Source organism: Coturnix japonica, chromosome 37 (genome assembly GCF_054131305.1).
Source record: "Coturnix japonica strain WE chromosome 37, WE-NBRP24, whole genome shotgun sequence".
Classification (NCBI taxonomy): Eukaryota; Metazoa; Chordata; class Aves; order Galliformes; family Phasianidae; genus Coturnix; species Coturnix japonica.
The window spans coordinates 1,156,402-1,171,742 of NC_140699.1; the positions used below are offsets into that span (position 1 = coordinate 1,156,402).

The 15,341-nt window shown below is 43.7% G+C and overlaps 1 protein-coding gene across 3 annotated transcripts in view; it reads left to right on the plus strand.

The window, feature by feature from the left end:
* The window catches only part of LOC146754857 (receptor-type tyrosine-protein phosphatase T-like), a 433,855-nt gene that overhangs the window by 11,918 nt on the left and 406,596 nt on the right, over positions 1 to 15,341 (plus strand). For 2 of the 3 annotated variants that reach the window (XM_085526620.1, XM_085526621.1), the window contains exons 2-3: positions 1,099 to 1,325; positions 3,374 to 3,542. The exons of the other annotated variant lie outside the window; for it this stretch is intronic. The gene's annotated coding sequence lies outside the window, so the exon portion shown is untranslated. The remainder of the gene's footprint in view (positions 1 to 1,098; positions 1,326 to 3,373; positions 3,543 to 15,341) is intronic. 3 annotated transcript variants of the gene reach the window in all.

Sequence of the window (15,341 nt, forward strand, 5' to 3'; positions counted from 1 at the left end):
CTCAGCAGAGCATTGCTTGGCAAACTTTTTTTCCCCTTTCCTTCCTCTACAAAGAATAAGTATATAGAATAAAGTGAAAGAAGATATTTTTCTGTTCTGCTAAGGCAATTTTGTAAGACTTGGCGTGAGTATCCTGGGAGTCTAAGCTAAAGATGGTGAACATATGGGAAAGCCCAGGAGGAAGCACAGAGTTTTAGTTTTCAAACCTTACTCTTGGACTGCTACAGTAATGTAATGAAAGGACATTAAATGAGCTGAAGTTATTAAACCCTAAAGGTTACAGAGTCCTATTGGGGGCCACATTCAAAATGTAATTAAGCCAAGTCCAGATATTTTAATTTCTAGCTGGAGATTTACACAACATAAGTAGATTCTTCTTCCAATTCTAAACTTTATTGAAAATAAGCTTGTTAACTTGTTTATTTCTCTCTAGCAGTAACTGAATAGACATTGTTTAGAGCCACTTGGCTCTAGTAAAACAGTAGGTACCAGTATCAAAGAGTCATGGTTCAAATCAGATCATGTATCTGGGAAAACAGATGCTTGCACTCTGCTATTAAAGTCTCACTCCCCCAAAACCATGTAGTCTGCAAATGGTTATCCATTCTGATCCTCCAAGGCTCTCCCTGCCTGTTGTTCCAGATGGTCCATTGCTGGTATAATGCTCTCCATTACAGTGTGTGAGAGAACAATGGTCCTAGAACTGTTAATTCTGCTTATTAGGAATATAGGATTACACTTATAAGAGGTTGTTTCCATCTAAAACATTCCGATTTCATTGTAAAATGAACTTGAGTGAGTTTAACTCTTCAAGAACACTATCTTTAAAAAACAAAACACAAGAACAACAACAACAAAAAGTTCACCAAACATGAACACCACCGAGAAAAATCCTTAAAACAAGCCAAAATCCAAAACCAAGGACATATCTTTATGGATTTGACTTGGCTTCCTATTGCTGGATTGGCTCAGCTTTTAGTAGTCCCTTCTCTCCTTCTGTCTGACTAGCTGCTCTTCTCTGAAGGAGTCGGATTGGCTCTGCTATCTATTTTCCTCAGGGAGAAAGCTGGCATGTGGTTCAGGTGCCTTGTGCTGCAGTTTGCAGGTCTGTGCTGGAAAGCTGACTCTTGAGATGACCTGGGTGAAAAAGAAGACGTCACTCCCTCTGCCCCACATCAGTTTATTTCTTGGACTAATTCTGTGACCTGTTTGGGCATTGTGACTCCAAACAAGTTTATTCATGAAACACATCTTGAGTGTGTCCTGTGACTGCCTTGGAGCTGGGAAGATGATTTGAGGGGGCAAGAAGCCAGCAGTCTGCCTTGGTGAGTTGTGCGCACACTAGCTAGGGTTTGAGTGACCTGGAATAATCAGGCACTGGCAAGGTATACCTGGGTGCTGTGAAAAGGTGTGGATTAGAATTCTTAAGGTGAGGGGAGACTCAGTCCTAAAACTCGCTCCTTGGTTGTTTGTCTTGACTGTTGGAGGCAACGGGCTGGCACTGAAAAAATGCTTAAGTTTTAAATTCAGAACAAAAACCTGCAGCAAGCCAAATCACCTTATTTAGAACTTACTAATTGCTTATAACTTTGCTACATCAGTGAAGACATTAGTTAGAAGCAATTGTGGGGCAAGGAGGAAGATAAGAACATGTTTTTAAGACTGTCTTAATATTCAGTCGTACTAAACAAGGTTGCTATGCTTGAGACAACAAGAGTAGAGGAGAACTGCTGAGAATTGCTCTCCTGCTGGAAGGTGTTTGTGTTTGGAAGTACAAGCACTCTGCCCAAGAGACAGCGGGCTGCAGGCTGGCGTAAAAGCTGCTTCAAGGACAGAATCCAGTGAGAATGGTTTGTATGCAGGTGGAGGAGAACATGAACCTTGGGCACCACTCTCCCTTTTTTGTTTTGTTTCTCTACTCTGATAGGGTTGTGTAGGGCTGGGCTTCTTAGAGGAGTAACTGTATTAAAGACAGCAATTCCTGAAAAGGTCAATTTAGGATACCTTCGTCTTGATCGGTAAACAGACAAAAAAATAGATGTGTGAGTTTTGCACTTGAATCTCGATGAGCAGGAGGCATGTGGTAATGTGTGAGAAGAGCCTCAATGTGCAGAGCAGCCCAGAGAGACCAGTTCAGCAGCAGATCGGGATGTGGGAGTCAGACAACGCTCCCACATTAATTAATGAGGTGAGGAAATAGAATCACATGTTTTCCAAGTTTGTTCTCCAGAGAAGATTTATCTGGAAAAGCTTCTGTGTTGATTTAATGGAGATGTGCACACTATGAGGTGTTTGTATGAACAGTTCTGAGCTATTTGGATGCATGTCCCAAAAGCAGAGTAGGGCAAGCGGTGAGAAACTTCTCCCCTGCTTTTTTATTTGCTTACCTTATTTCTCACTGAACGAAGGTGCATTGGGTCTGAGGGCAGTGTCTGAGCCAGTTATTCCTCTGTCCTTCCGGGGTACAGTGCCAGTCCCTGCCTGTTCCCTGCCGGGTGTTTCCTGAGGGAAAACTGAATGAGGAGTGGGGAGTGAAGAACCTGTTTCCCCCAGGAGAGCAGCTCAGGGATTTGTATTGAAACAGGCCAATGATTGAGCTTAGTCCTTAACCAAAGTGTTAATGCTGGCAGCTTGCCTGCACAGTATAAAAAAAGAAGTAAAAAAAAAGGTAGGGGGAAGGATGAGGGTGAAGATGTGGATGGAAAAGAAAACACAGCAGCCTGTACAACCCATGCAAAAGAGACAAAATGAATGTGCTACAAGGAAGGCAAGCTTCCTGGGTGAGGTCAGAATGGAGAGGGGAGCAGGTCACAGGCACAAGCTTGAGAAGGTTAGCTTTGAAAAGCACTCCAATGGCTTTTTTCTGTGCTAGGGAGCAGCAGCTGTTGGTTGTGCCTCTGCTGAGGTTGAATTTTGATCTACTTCAAGCTGCAGTAAAAAAGATGCAATATCCTCTGCAAAATGCCTGCTGAGCACAGAGCTGGGTTTGTAGGGATTGCATGGGTAGATCAATCTATTGGCTTATTAGCTAAAATGATCAGGAATTGCATCACAATGGACTATCGATGTCCCATAGCAGCTGATGGCTCTGAATTCTCATCTCTTCTCTTTGAATATCTATTTTATGTATGTATGTATTTGTATATACATACATACATGTATATAAATATAAATTTAAGTTTCTTCATAAATTTTTAGGATACAGTGCACTCGTACCTTGTAACAATTGTATCTTCTGAGATAATTGTGCCCTTAATTTTTTCTGCTGGTTGTTTCTTCTAGGCTTGCCATCTGTGGGACTGGCAGTCCTCAGTGGCTTCAAACATCCCAGTGAAATTTGATCTGATCTTTCCTTTTTCTTTGTCTAAACAAGCATGGTCTAAACTAGTTGGTTCAGGGTGCGTGGCACACAGAGCATGCTTGACTGAGAGTTTCCAGGAAGGGTGAGGATCCTTATGAGGAAAATCCATTCTCTTCAGTGAAAGCTGCCTTCAGAGCCTGGGAGCCCTGGGACAACTGCAGCCGTGCCTTGCAGTAATCTGGTAAGCAAGAGAAAGATGAGGCTGATTGGAAAATAAACCGAAATGATACAATATTTGCAATGGATAGCTTTCCTCCTGTCTCTGCATATATTGAAAGTTTGTGCTATTTGATGATGCCTCTCCTTTCCCTACCAAATGTTTTACTGTTTTGCTGCTTGCTCTGAAGCTCTAGCAGAGACCTGCTGTGGTACGTAACTTCTAATCTGAGGGTCAGCAGGTTGGGCTCATTCAACAGCAAACTCTGTGGTCACTAAAGTGTCACTGATGCCATGTCCCGAGATCCATCCCAGTAAGGTTTTCCAGAAGTGAAAAGATGACAGTTCTGACAAAGGCCGATGAAGTGGGAATTATCAAAGCAATGTAAAAGGGGAGTGTGTTCAATGAAGAAAAGAGAAGTTTCCTTTTGGGATTGGGGGAAAGGACTGAAATGAAATGAAGCTTTCTTGTAAATATTATAGAGAAACTCTTTGCTGGCTTGGCTGAAAGACAAAGTTAGCATGAAGTAAACCGGACAATGAATTGTACAGACAGTTGGATAGGCAGGCCTTGGATTTCTTCATAAAGACCATTTCCTGTGTGTTGTTAATCCTGTTGATTTAAAAACAAAACAACAACAAAAGGTTTCCTTAATTGTCCAGAAGTTTGCTGGACCCAAACCTTGATGGTTATTACGTATTTTCCACAGATTGCACAAATCTAAGTTTAGTTTGGATGTCATTCTAGCTGACTCTTTTTCAGCCATGCAGTGGAATTTGAATGTGGGTTATTATAGTGGGTCCCTTTTTCCTTTACTGACAATTTTCCCAGCGGTGTAATCAGTCTGTGATAAGTTTTGATTCTGCGTTAACTCTTGTGAGATTGTTTTTATGGATTCATAAGGAATCAGACCTTTGGAACCTGCGTTAGCAGAACAGAAAAACTTTTCCTCTTGTCCTCTGGATGCAGAAACGTCGTGTCACCTAGAAAAAGTGACACAGTAATCACAAGCTGAATGTGAATTTGCAGAAGAGGGCTGTTGTATGGTCCTTAGCTTAGAACTGCATGATGCTTCTTTAGAAGGGAGACCCTGAAGAGGCGTTCAAAATGGAGTACTTGATATGCTTCATGTAAAAACCAATGCCTTAGTGGAAATCATGTGTTGCATTTTAATATTTCTGGTTTTGCTAAGGGAGAGGAGAAAAAAATAATCCAGGTTGCTATTTCTAAATGAGTTCTAGCAGTGACCCATACAGTCCACCTTCTTCTTTTACACAGGCACACAAGGGATCTCTCACAGTAAAGAGTGCTAAGTTTGCGTGCTTAAATTTAAAATCCTGCTTAAATAGAGTTTAACTAAGACCTTAACTCTCTTGACATTAGACCTAATAATTATTAGGCAAAGCAAGTACTGTCTTTTATTAAACTAATGGGTAGAGTTGGAAGGAAAAAAAAGACAAGCTCCTGGGTGTAAAAGAATTTGTCTTTTTTTTTTTTTTTTCCCCTCAACATCTCTTAGCGAGAGGTGGGGAGAATGAAGTATTTTCTCTTTCCATTCAGTGCTTTTCTTGCCCATGTCCTTGATTGACCATAACTCTGTTATATACTACATTATGAACTATTGCTGTTCTGTGGTTGTGTGATTAAAAATGAGAGAGGTCCTATTGGGGGAAGCTGCAGTCTGACTGGGACTAGACTCCATGGTGAGGTGCAGTAAGCAAAGGAGCAGCATCAGGAAGAGACAGTGAAAAAAGCATGTTTACAAAGGCCAGTTCTCCATGTGGTTTTGGTTTTGAAGACCAAGTACGTAATGCAGTAAGCTTCAGAAGCTATCAGCAGCTTCTCCTAGCTGACAATTCAGGTACTGGGGATAAAAGAAGTGATTTTGAAGGAACTGATGAAACTTGTGAGGTTACATGTTAACATCCAGTAGATGTGAGCTCCCAATTGCCAAGCTGGCCTCTGTGTTCTTTCATTTTTTGAGGCCTGTGGCAGATGTAGGAAAACATGAGGAATTCTGACCTGTGAATTAGGTTGGGATCTTTAATTAGGCAGGGAACACTTAGGAAAAAAATTGGCCTGAATGGGGATTTTTGAGTAATGAGCTGATTTGAGAGGTTCAGGTTTGATATCCTGCCAACTAAAGTTTTGCATTAATACTCAGGCCTCTCTTGCTGCGTGAAGTAGGATGGAATCTGTTTGGGTTTGCCCAGTTTAGCAACATTTTAACTGGTACAAAGCACATATAAACTGTCTGCAGGCTGCTCAGTGTCCCTGACTCATGCTGGATACAAGCAGCAGTTAAAGTTACAGCATCCCATTCTCCAGCTATGCCTGGTCTAACAGGGCAATATCTGCTTGAGACTAAGAATGGTGTGGGTCTTCCTGGCCAGTTGGAAGAAAGCTTTAGCACGCAAGCCTGGATGTGGAAACAGTCTCGTCTGCAAGAGTCTCATTTCCATTGTTCTGAGACCTCATTTTCTATAATGATGTGGAAACACTGCTAATGAATTTCAATTCATGTTCATCAGATCTCTTGGATTTGATCAAATATAGGCAGGTCTAGTATAAGACTCAGTTAAAGGGGATTTAGTTTCTCAATAGCAGGAGTTATGTTCTCTCTATTGCCCTGTATTATCCAGCATCAGAACTAAGCTTGGTAGAGCCTGTTGCAAAGGTGGAATGTGCTTAGCTTAAAAACTAGGTCAGGGTCTGAGTAGGCAGTGATTAATATCAGGGTTCAGACCATGTGTAACCCATTTCTGTGAAATATTTATATTCTCAAGAAGGATTTTATCATGGGAGGATTTCCCAGCAGGTTAGGCATATACCAATGTAGCCTTCATTTTTCATGCTGTGATTTAACTGGGTCTATTCAAGAAATGAGTAATTGCTACATCATTGTGATTTTTTGCTTTATCTTAGAACTGCAAGTTTACCTGTTGCCTACAGGGTTCTAATATGAACCTGGTGAACCACGAACGAAATGCTGTTTTGGAATGTAGCTGAAATTAAATCTTGATGTGGATCCTTTGCATGATTTCTAGAATAATGTTCTGCAGGGTATCCCATAACACTGCTGTGATTCTAACACTTGCCTGTAAGAATGTTTCCAACAGCATCCCTAACAGCGACTGGGAATCACTGTATGTTTTCATCTGAGATGTGTACTGACAAAACTTTTAGAAGAGTGTTTTGAGAATGTGATCATTTTCTATCACTTCTATTTTCTTGGAGTGTTTGCTGCTAACTGTGATCATAAACATAATAAGAAGAAAGCAAGAGGATGAAAACTGAGACACAGGCAAGATCCACGTACTCTACCTGGTGCTAGTATTGCCTCGCTATGAGAATCATTGTTCTCATCAGCCACAGAAAATGTAGTTTAGTTTTGTCTTCTCAAGCTTATCTACTTTACGCAAGCAGCTCTAAGACACCAGGCTCTGTCATGCCTGGTATGCCTGGTAGATAAGTCTACTTCATGCAGTCATTTAAATTACAGTGCTTATCCCTTCCATAGCATAACGAGTCGTTTTTTCATCTTTGAAGTGCTTTCAGACTGTTTGCTCTTAGTTCACCTAACACCTGAGAGACAGTGACTGAGAAACGGAGGTTAAGGGGCTTGCTTCAGGCACAGAAACAGTTGGTGTCTGGGCTAAATTCAGGTTTCTGTACACTTGATTCCCATTCCAGAATTAGGAGCCTCCATTTAAAAGCCAACTAAAGCTTATATCTCCTTTTTGTTTCTTTACTTTTTTAAAGGGTAAAAACTATTTTGTTGCTCCACTGCAGCAACGCTAATGCAAGTTTTAATGTGGTAGCTGTAAGAAGGTATTTGTTACAGGTGACAGCTTAGAGTTTCTCATAATGACAGCTCCACACAAATAATAATCCAGTAGTTCTGTGTTAGGGTTGTCCGATGGCAACAAAATTCTGAGAATCAAAGGTATGGATGTAATTAGGAATCTTGCTAATGATTCTGTGCGTTTTTGTTTTTTCCTTCTCAATGAAATGAGATTCACACAGATTAATTACTACCTGCTATAAATAAACCCTGAGAATGGCAATCTGCATCGCAGTGGCAGAGGGTAGCTGTCATTTAATATATCACAGCTTTCCACGCACCTGTTCACCCGGTACTGTTCCTATGGCAACTACACTGTCACGGTTTGAACTAAAAATCCACCTGCGTCCGTGACAGGGGCCGTGGGCCCCGGAGGGGCCCTAGGCCGAAAGGAAAAAGTTAATTAGGAAAAGAAAACAGCGGCAACGATCTAAGGAGGCACACTTATTTACTAAATACTATATCGAAATACAGGATAACACAATATAATACAATATAATTGAAAATTGAGCTAACGAATCAAGCGAAATAGGAGAGAGAATGAATCCCGTAACCGAGAGGCCTACTGTGAATCTAGGCGAACGGCTGAAGGCTCCCACACACTGCCCTGAACGCCAGAACTCGAAAGACGTCAGTCTGTTCTGCGACTGAGTTAATATAGAGTCCAGGTCCCGTGACCCATCGTGTTGTTCCCTGGGAGATGTAGTCTTCTTCTGTAAGTTGCAGATTCAGTAAAATTATTCATGCTTAATATGATGTTATGATGTGGAATACTGATAGCAAAAATTACAAAATTATTAAACCATGACATTCCACCCCTTATTCTACATCATTACATTATGTTTATACATACATACACACTCATATGTATAATTGTGAATAATCAGCAACCTTATTTTTCTCAACAATTTATATTTCTTCCATACAAATCCCTAAGTTGAGAACAAAACTCTATAACCTAACCTACTATTTATTAATTTTGAGAAAATGGCAAAACTGCCAGAAAAAGGAAAACATGTCAGCGGTAGAGGGGAAAGGCAGCGCTAGTAGGGCGTCCCCCACATCAAGGTGCACTCATCCTTTCCCAGCCACCACAGCAGATTTCCTTTTGACTTATACTTCTTTCCATGTGTGCTCTACACATGCATGGCCAGTGCAGGATATAGAGTCCAGATGGAAAACTTGCTTACAGAATGCCTAATTAAGGTATATAGAGAAAAAGTGTTTCCTTAACATTAATCCACTCTATCTTAAGTCCTATACCTAATTGAACTATTCTGTACCTAATTGAAATATTTTCTGAGACTCTACCTATATATCTACAGGACAATCATTGGCTGCACTCCCCCAACATCAAATTCCCTTGTGGTACACATTGGACATTCCCATTTTTGTCCATCACCCACCACGTGCACCCAGGTCCCTGGGCAAAGACAGTACCCCGGAGAGGTTTGCCCTTTCCAGATGCTGGAAGGACCCAAACCGTCTTTCCCAACACGCTCTTTATGTGTACTACAGGAACCTTATCTCCCTCCACGGTACGTAGGGAGCTGGATTGGTTAGGACCATTGCGATTACTAGATCCTCGAGTGTTGACCAACCAGGTGGCTTCTGCTAAATGGTTCTCCCAATTTTTATACGTTCCGCCACCCATTGCTTTCAACATAGTTTTCAACAACCCATTGAATCGTTCAATCTTACCAGAAGCTGGTGCATGATAGGGAATATGGTAAATCCACTCAATGCCATGATTTTTGGCCCAAGTGGTTACAAGGGAATTTTTAAAATGGGTCCCATTATCTGATTCAATTCTTTCTGGAGTGCCATGCCGCCATAGGATTTGCTTTTCCAACCCTAATCTGGTGTTTCGGGCGGTAGCATGGGGTACTGCGTATGTTTCGAGCCACCCAGTGGTTGCCTCCACCATGGTGAGTACATAACGCTTACCATTGCGAGATCGTGGCAAGGTGATATAATCAACCTGCCATGCCTCTCCATATTTATACTTTTGCCATCGCCCTTCCCCCCAAAGAGGTTTCATCCTCTTGGCTTGTTTAATTATGGCGCATGTTTCACAATCATGAATAACCTGAGCAATAGCGTCCATAGTTAAGTCCACCCCTTGGTCTCTGGCCCACTTATATGTTGCATCCCTTCCTTGATGACCTGAAGTCTCATGGGCCCACCGAGCTAGGAATAATTCACCCTTGTTCTGCCAGTCCAAGTCTATTTGAGCCACCTCAATTTTGGCAGCTCGATCAACCTGATGGTTATTTTTATGTTCTTCAGTAGCCTTACTTTTAGGCACATGAGCATCTACATGGCGCACCTTTACAACAATGTTCCTTATTCGGGCAGCAATGTCTTTCCACAGTTCAGCAGCCCAAACAGGTTTACCCTTTCGTTGCCAATTATCATTTTCCCACTGTTGCAACCACCCCCATAAGGCATTTGCCACCATCCATGAATCAGTATAAAGATGAAGCATTGGCCACCTCTCCCGTTCAGCCACATCTAAAGCCAGCTGAACAGCCTTTACCTCTGCAAATTGACTTGATTCTCCTTTACCTTCAGTGGCCTCTGCAACTTGTCGTGTGGGGCTCCATACAGCAGCTTTCCATCTGCGATGCTTCCCTACAATACGACATGATCCGTCTGTGAATAGGGCAAATTTCTGTTCGTTTTCTGGTAGCTCATTGTATGGTGGTGCCTCTTTAGCACGTGATACCTCTTCTGTAGGTGGTATTTCAATTTTTTTACTCTCAGGCCAGTCCATGATCACTTCTAGAATTCCAGGACGGCTGAGTTTTCCCATTCGAGCTCGTTGAGTAATTAATGAAATCCACTTACTCCAAGTGGCATCAGTAGCATGATGGGTGGAGGGAACCTGTCCTTTAAACATCCAGTTTATTACTGGCAAGCGAGGTGCTAGAAGAAGCTGAACCTCTGTCCCAACTACTTCAGAAGCAGCCCGAACCCCCTCATACACGGCTAAGATCTCCTTCTCAGTCGGAGTGTAGCGCTCCTCAGACCCTTTATATGCTCAACTCCAAAATCCTAGGGGTCGGCCTCGGGTCTCTCCTGAGGCTCTTTGCCACAAACTCCAGGTGGGACCTTTCTCTCCAGCAGCAGTGTAGAGGATGTTCTTCACATCCTGTCCCGTCCGTACTGGCCCCAAGGCCACGGCACGGGCTATTTCTTGTTTTATCTGCTCAAAAGCCTGCTGCTGCTCAGGACCCCATGAGAAATTATTCTTCTTCCGTGTTACCTGATAGAGAGGGCTCACTATGTGGCTGTAGTTTGGGACATGCATTCTCCAAAAGCCCACTACTCCCAGAAAAGATTGGGTCTCTGTTTTATTTGTGGGCGGAGACATAGCAGTGATTTTGTCAATCACATCTGCTGGGATGTGACGACGTCCATCTTGCCATTTTATGCCTAAGAACTGGATTTCCTGGGCAGGCCCCTTCACCTTGCTGCGCTTAATGGCAAAACCAGCTTTCAAAAGAATTTGGATTATCTGTTTCCCTTTCTTGAAAACCTCTGCTGCTGTATGGCCCCACACCACAATGTCATCAATATACTGCAAGTGCTCAGGAGCATTACCCTGTTCCAAAACAGCTTGGATCAATCCATGGCAAATTGTTGGGCTGTGCTTCCACCCCTGGGGTAAACGGTTCCAGATATACTGAATACCTCTCCAGGTAAAAGCAAACTGTGGCCTACATTTTGCAGCCAATGGGATGGAAAAGAAGGCATTAGCAATATCAATGGTGGCATACCACCTAGCTTCTTTTGACTCCAATTCATACTGGAGTTCTAGCATGTCTGGTACAGCAGCACTTAATGGAGGTGTGACTTCATTCAGGCCACGGTAATCTACCGTCAGCCTCCATTCCCCACTGGTTTTACGCACTGGCCATATGGGGCTGTTAAAAGGCGAGTGCGTTTTGCTAATCACTCCCTGATTTTCTAATTGGCGAATTAGCTTTTGAATGGGGAGCAATGAGTCCCTATTGGTGCGGTACTGCCGTCTGTGAACCACTTTGGTGGCAATTGGTACCTCTTGGTCTTTTACCTGGAGCAACCCCACAGCAGAAGGATCATCTGACAGACCAGGTAAAGTTGACAGCTGCTTAACACCATTTGTGTTTACAGCAGCTATCCCAAAGGCCCATCGATACCCCTTGGGATCCTTGAAATATCCCATCCTAAGGTAATCGATTCCCAGTATACATGGAGCCTCTGGACCAGTCACAATAGGGTGCCTTCGCCAGTTTTTACCAGTGAGGCTTATTTCGGCCTCCAACATAGTCAATTCTTGGGAACCCCCAGTCACTCCATGGATATATATTGGTTGTGTCCCTTGGTGACTTGAGGGCATTAGGGTGCATTGTGCACCAGTGTCCACCAAGGCTTTATATTTCTGTGGTTGAGATGTGCCAGGCCACTTAATCCACACAGTCCAGTATACTCTGTTGTCCCTTTCCCCCCCCTGGCTGGGGGCAGGGCCCCTCTATTGTTTACCTCGTTGACTTGCAGCAACTGGAACTCTCCCCTTCTTGGAAGAGTTCACCTTGGTAGTTGTTTCACCTTGTAATTCTTTCACTCGTGCCTGAAGTGCAGAAGTGGATGAATTACACCACTTCTTCATGTCCTCCCCATGACTACAGAGGAAAAGCAACAAGGCAAGACGTGTAGTCTCATTGTTGATTCGAGGTGACTTATCATCGTCATTTGCTTGAATACGAGGACGTCTCTTTTTAATGGTTGAGATTTTCGATGATACAGGTCGAGAGGAACTCATGTTGTTTAGCTTCCTCAATAGGCGATTGTGGAAATCCTGGTTTCCATCATCTTGTACCACCGTGGATTCATCTACATCAGGCACATTAGCCAATTTGTCAATAATATCATTTTGTGTTCCCTCCACTTCGTTTAACCTTTCCACAATTTTGACAATGGCTGAAGTATACAGATTAACTTCTGTGGCGCTTATAAATAATTCAAGTTCCTGAAGTCTGCCAATTAATTCATTCACAAAGGGTTTCCTGTCCCCTTTGCCATGTACTAATGCAAGTGCACTGGCATGCTTTTCTGGAGCTGCTTTTGTAAAGTCACGCCACATTTGTCGTGGAACGCGGACTGCTTCAGGATCATGTAATTGGTCTGGATCGTTACGATTGAACTCGCGGCTGTATAGCATTTCCACCAGAGCATTTTCTCTCAAAAATTGGATACCTTTCTCAATATCAGTCCATTTCTTTCTCTCAGGCTCCAAGTCCCGTTTAAAGGGGAATCTATCTCTTACCGCTATCAACATCCGCTTCCAGAGGGTGTAGGACCGATTTTGGCATGTGCCAATACCTCTGTCCACACGTGGGTCCCTGGAAATGCTACCCAGTTGGCGAGCTTCACTGCCATCGAGCCATGCACTGTTGGCACCATTGTCCCAGCAGCGAAGTAACCAAGTGACCATATTTTCTTTTGGCTGACGTGTGTAATCCTTTCTTAGATCTCGAATTTCACTCAGTTTAAAAGATCGATCAATAATGGTCGTAATACTTTGCTCACCTTTTGCTCTATCAAGAGTCCCAGGTGTTGATGGTGGCAACTGTGTTGATGAGGCTGCCCCATCTACAAGTTTGGACTTGAGAAATTCTCGTAAAGAAAAAGTAGCTTTTGGCTCCTCTTCTGACTCTGACCCTGACCCTGATGCTTGTGTTATTTCCTCCAGGTAACCCTCCTTCTTTTTCCTCTCTCCTAACTTTCTCTGCTCCTCTAACTTCTTCTGCTCCTCTATCATCTTCTGCTCCTCTATCATCTTCTGCTCCTCTATCATCTTCTTATACCCCTCTAACATCCTCTGCTCCTCCAACTTCTTCTGGTCTTCTGACTCCCCCTGCTCCCCTGAGTCTCCTGAGTCCTGCTCTCGTAACTCCCTCCGCTCTTCTAACTCCTTCTGCATTTTCTCTAACTGAGTTGAAACTTGTTTTGTCTTTCGCCCTCTTACAGGGGCAACCAACATTGTATCTGGTGTCCCAGATGGTTGGTCCAATTGGACTACCTGTGCCCCCGGTGGCTGGTCAGATTGGACTACATGTGCCCCTGGTAGTTGGTTAAATACATTCAACTCACCCTGGAGGGCACATAACTGGTCTCGGAGAGCGTTCCGCTCAAACTGGACGGCACCAAGCTCAGTCTGGAGGCTGTTGTAGTTGGACTGGAGAGTGTTGTACCCGAACCGGAGGACGTTATGCTCGGCCTGGAGGGCAGTGTGCTCAGTCTGGAGAGTGTTGAGCTTGGTCTGAAGAGCGTTATGCTCGGACTGGAGGGCATTATGCTCGGACTGAAGAGTGTTGTGCTCGGTCCGGAGGGCATTGTGCTCAGTCTGAAGAGCGTTATGCTCGGACCGGAGGGCATTATGCACAGACTGAAGAGTGTTGTGCTCGGACTGGAGGGTGTCGCAGTTGGATTGGAAGGCATCATGCTTGGCCTGGAGGGTGCCGCACTCAGACTGGACGGCGTCATACTTGGACTGGAGAGTGTTGTGCTCGGTCTGGAGGGCATTGTGCTCGGTCCGGAGGGCATCGCGCTCAGTCTGGAGAGTGTTGTACTCGGACCGGAGGGCGCTGTGCTCGGACTGGAGAGTGTCGTGCTCGGACCGGAGGGCGCTGTGCTCGGACTGGAGAGTGTCGTGCTCGGACCGGAGGGCGCTGTGCTCGGACTGGAGAGTGTCGTGCTCGGACCGGAGGGCATCGCGCTCAGTCTGGAGAGTGTCATGCTCGGACCGGAGGGCGCTGTGCTCGGACTGGAGAGTGTTGAGTTGGGATTGCAGGGAGCTTTTCTCATCCCAAAGTTTTTCTGCGTCAGCTCTAAGATTCTCTTTCTCGTACCAGATTGAGTCTCGTTGGTACAGGAGATCTTTTCTCTCAGCTTCAAAAACTTTTTCTCTCTCTACCTTCTCATCCCAAAGTTTTTCTGCGTCAGCTCTAAGACTCTCTTTCTCGTACCAGATTGAGTCTCGTTGGTACAGGAGATCTTTTCTCTCAGCTTCAAAAGCTTTTTCTCTCTCTACCTTCTCAGTCCAAAGTTTTTCTGCCTCAGCTCTAAGACTCTCCTTCTCGGCCCTGAGACTCTCTCTCTCAGCTTCAAAAACTTCCCTCTCAGGAATGGTATTGACTAAGGCCCGATAAGCATTAGCTAGGCCCAAAATCATTTGTGCCTCCTGAGATCTGCCTGAGCCACAACATTCCTGCCTCAAATATGCAATCAAACTCTCAGGATTCTTCAAGTGTTCAGGAGTGAAGCTCCATAACACTGAAGATGTCTGTCCTTTGAGAATCTCTTCAAAGCCTCTCCACACTCCCTGCCACTCAGTATTCTCTGGTTCTAGAGAAGACTTCCTCCGGATGTTATAAATCCAGATACTGAGTGAGATTATTACAATAATCAACAGTAAGATCAGGGAGATTGAGAGTGTGGCCCACTGATCATTCAAAAACTGCATAAAGGATTCATAGAAAGAAAGAGGAGCACGCTTAAAAATCACCATTTCTGTATAATTAGTTGCATTAGTTGCTCCTTCTGGAGCTGTATACAGATACGAAGTGAGCATTGCTAACCATGCTTTCAATCCATTATACAATTGTATAGCTCCATAAGAAAAAGTGGCTAGCTTAAACATGACCCAATATGTTCGGAGTGTCTCAAAAAAGGAACCAATGGCACACAGTCCCTGGTAAAACAAATTTAGTAGAGAAAACATTTTTTTTTCCTCCAATAGAGAGAAAAAAAAGTAAAAGAAAACAAAGCTCAGCAGTGTTTATAAAATATACCGGAGTATTGGCAGTCCGCCTGGACTTTCGAGGTCAAGCTCGCAGGTGCAGAATCGCAAACACGAGATAGCTCCTTAACAGGGAAAAAAACTCGTAGCTCTGTTAAAAGCTAAAAGAGCAACAGAAGAAAACACAGAAAAA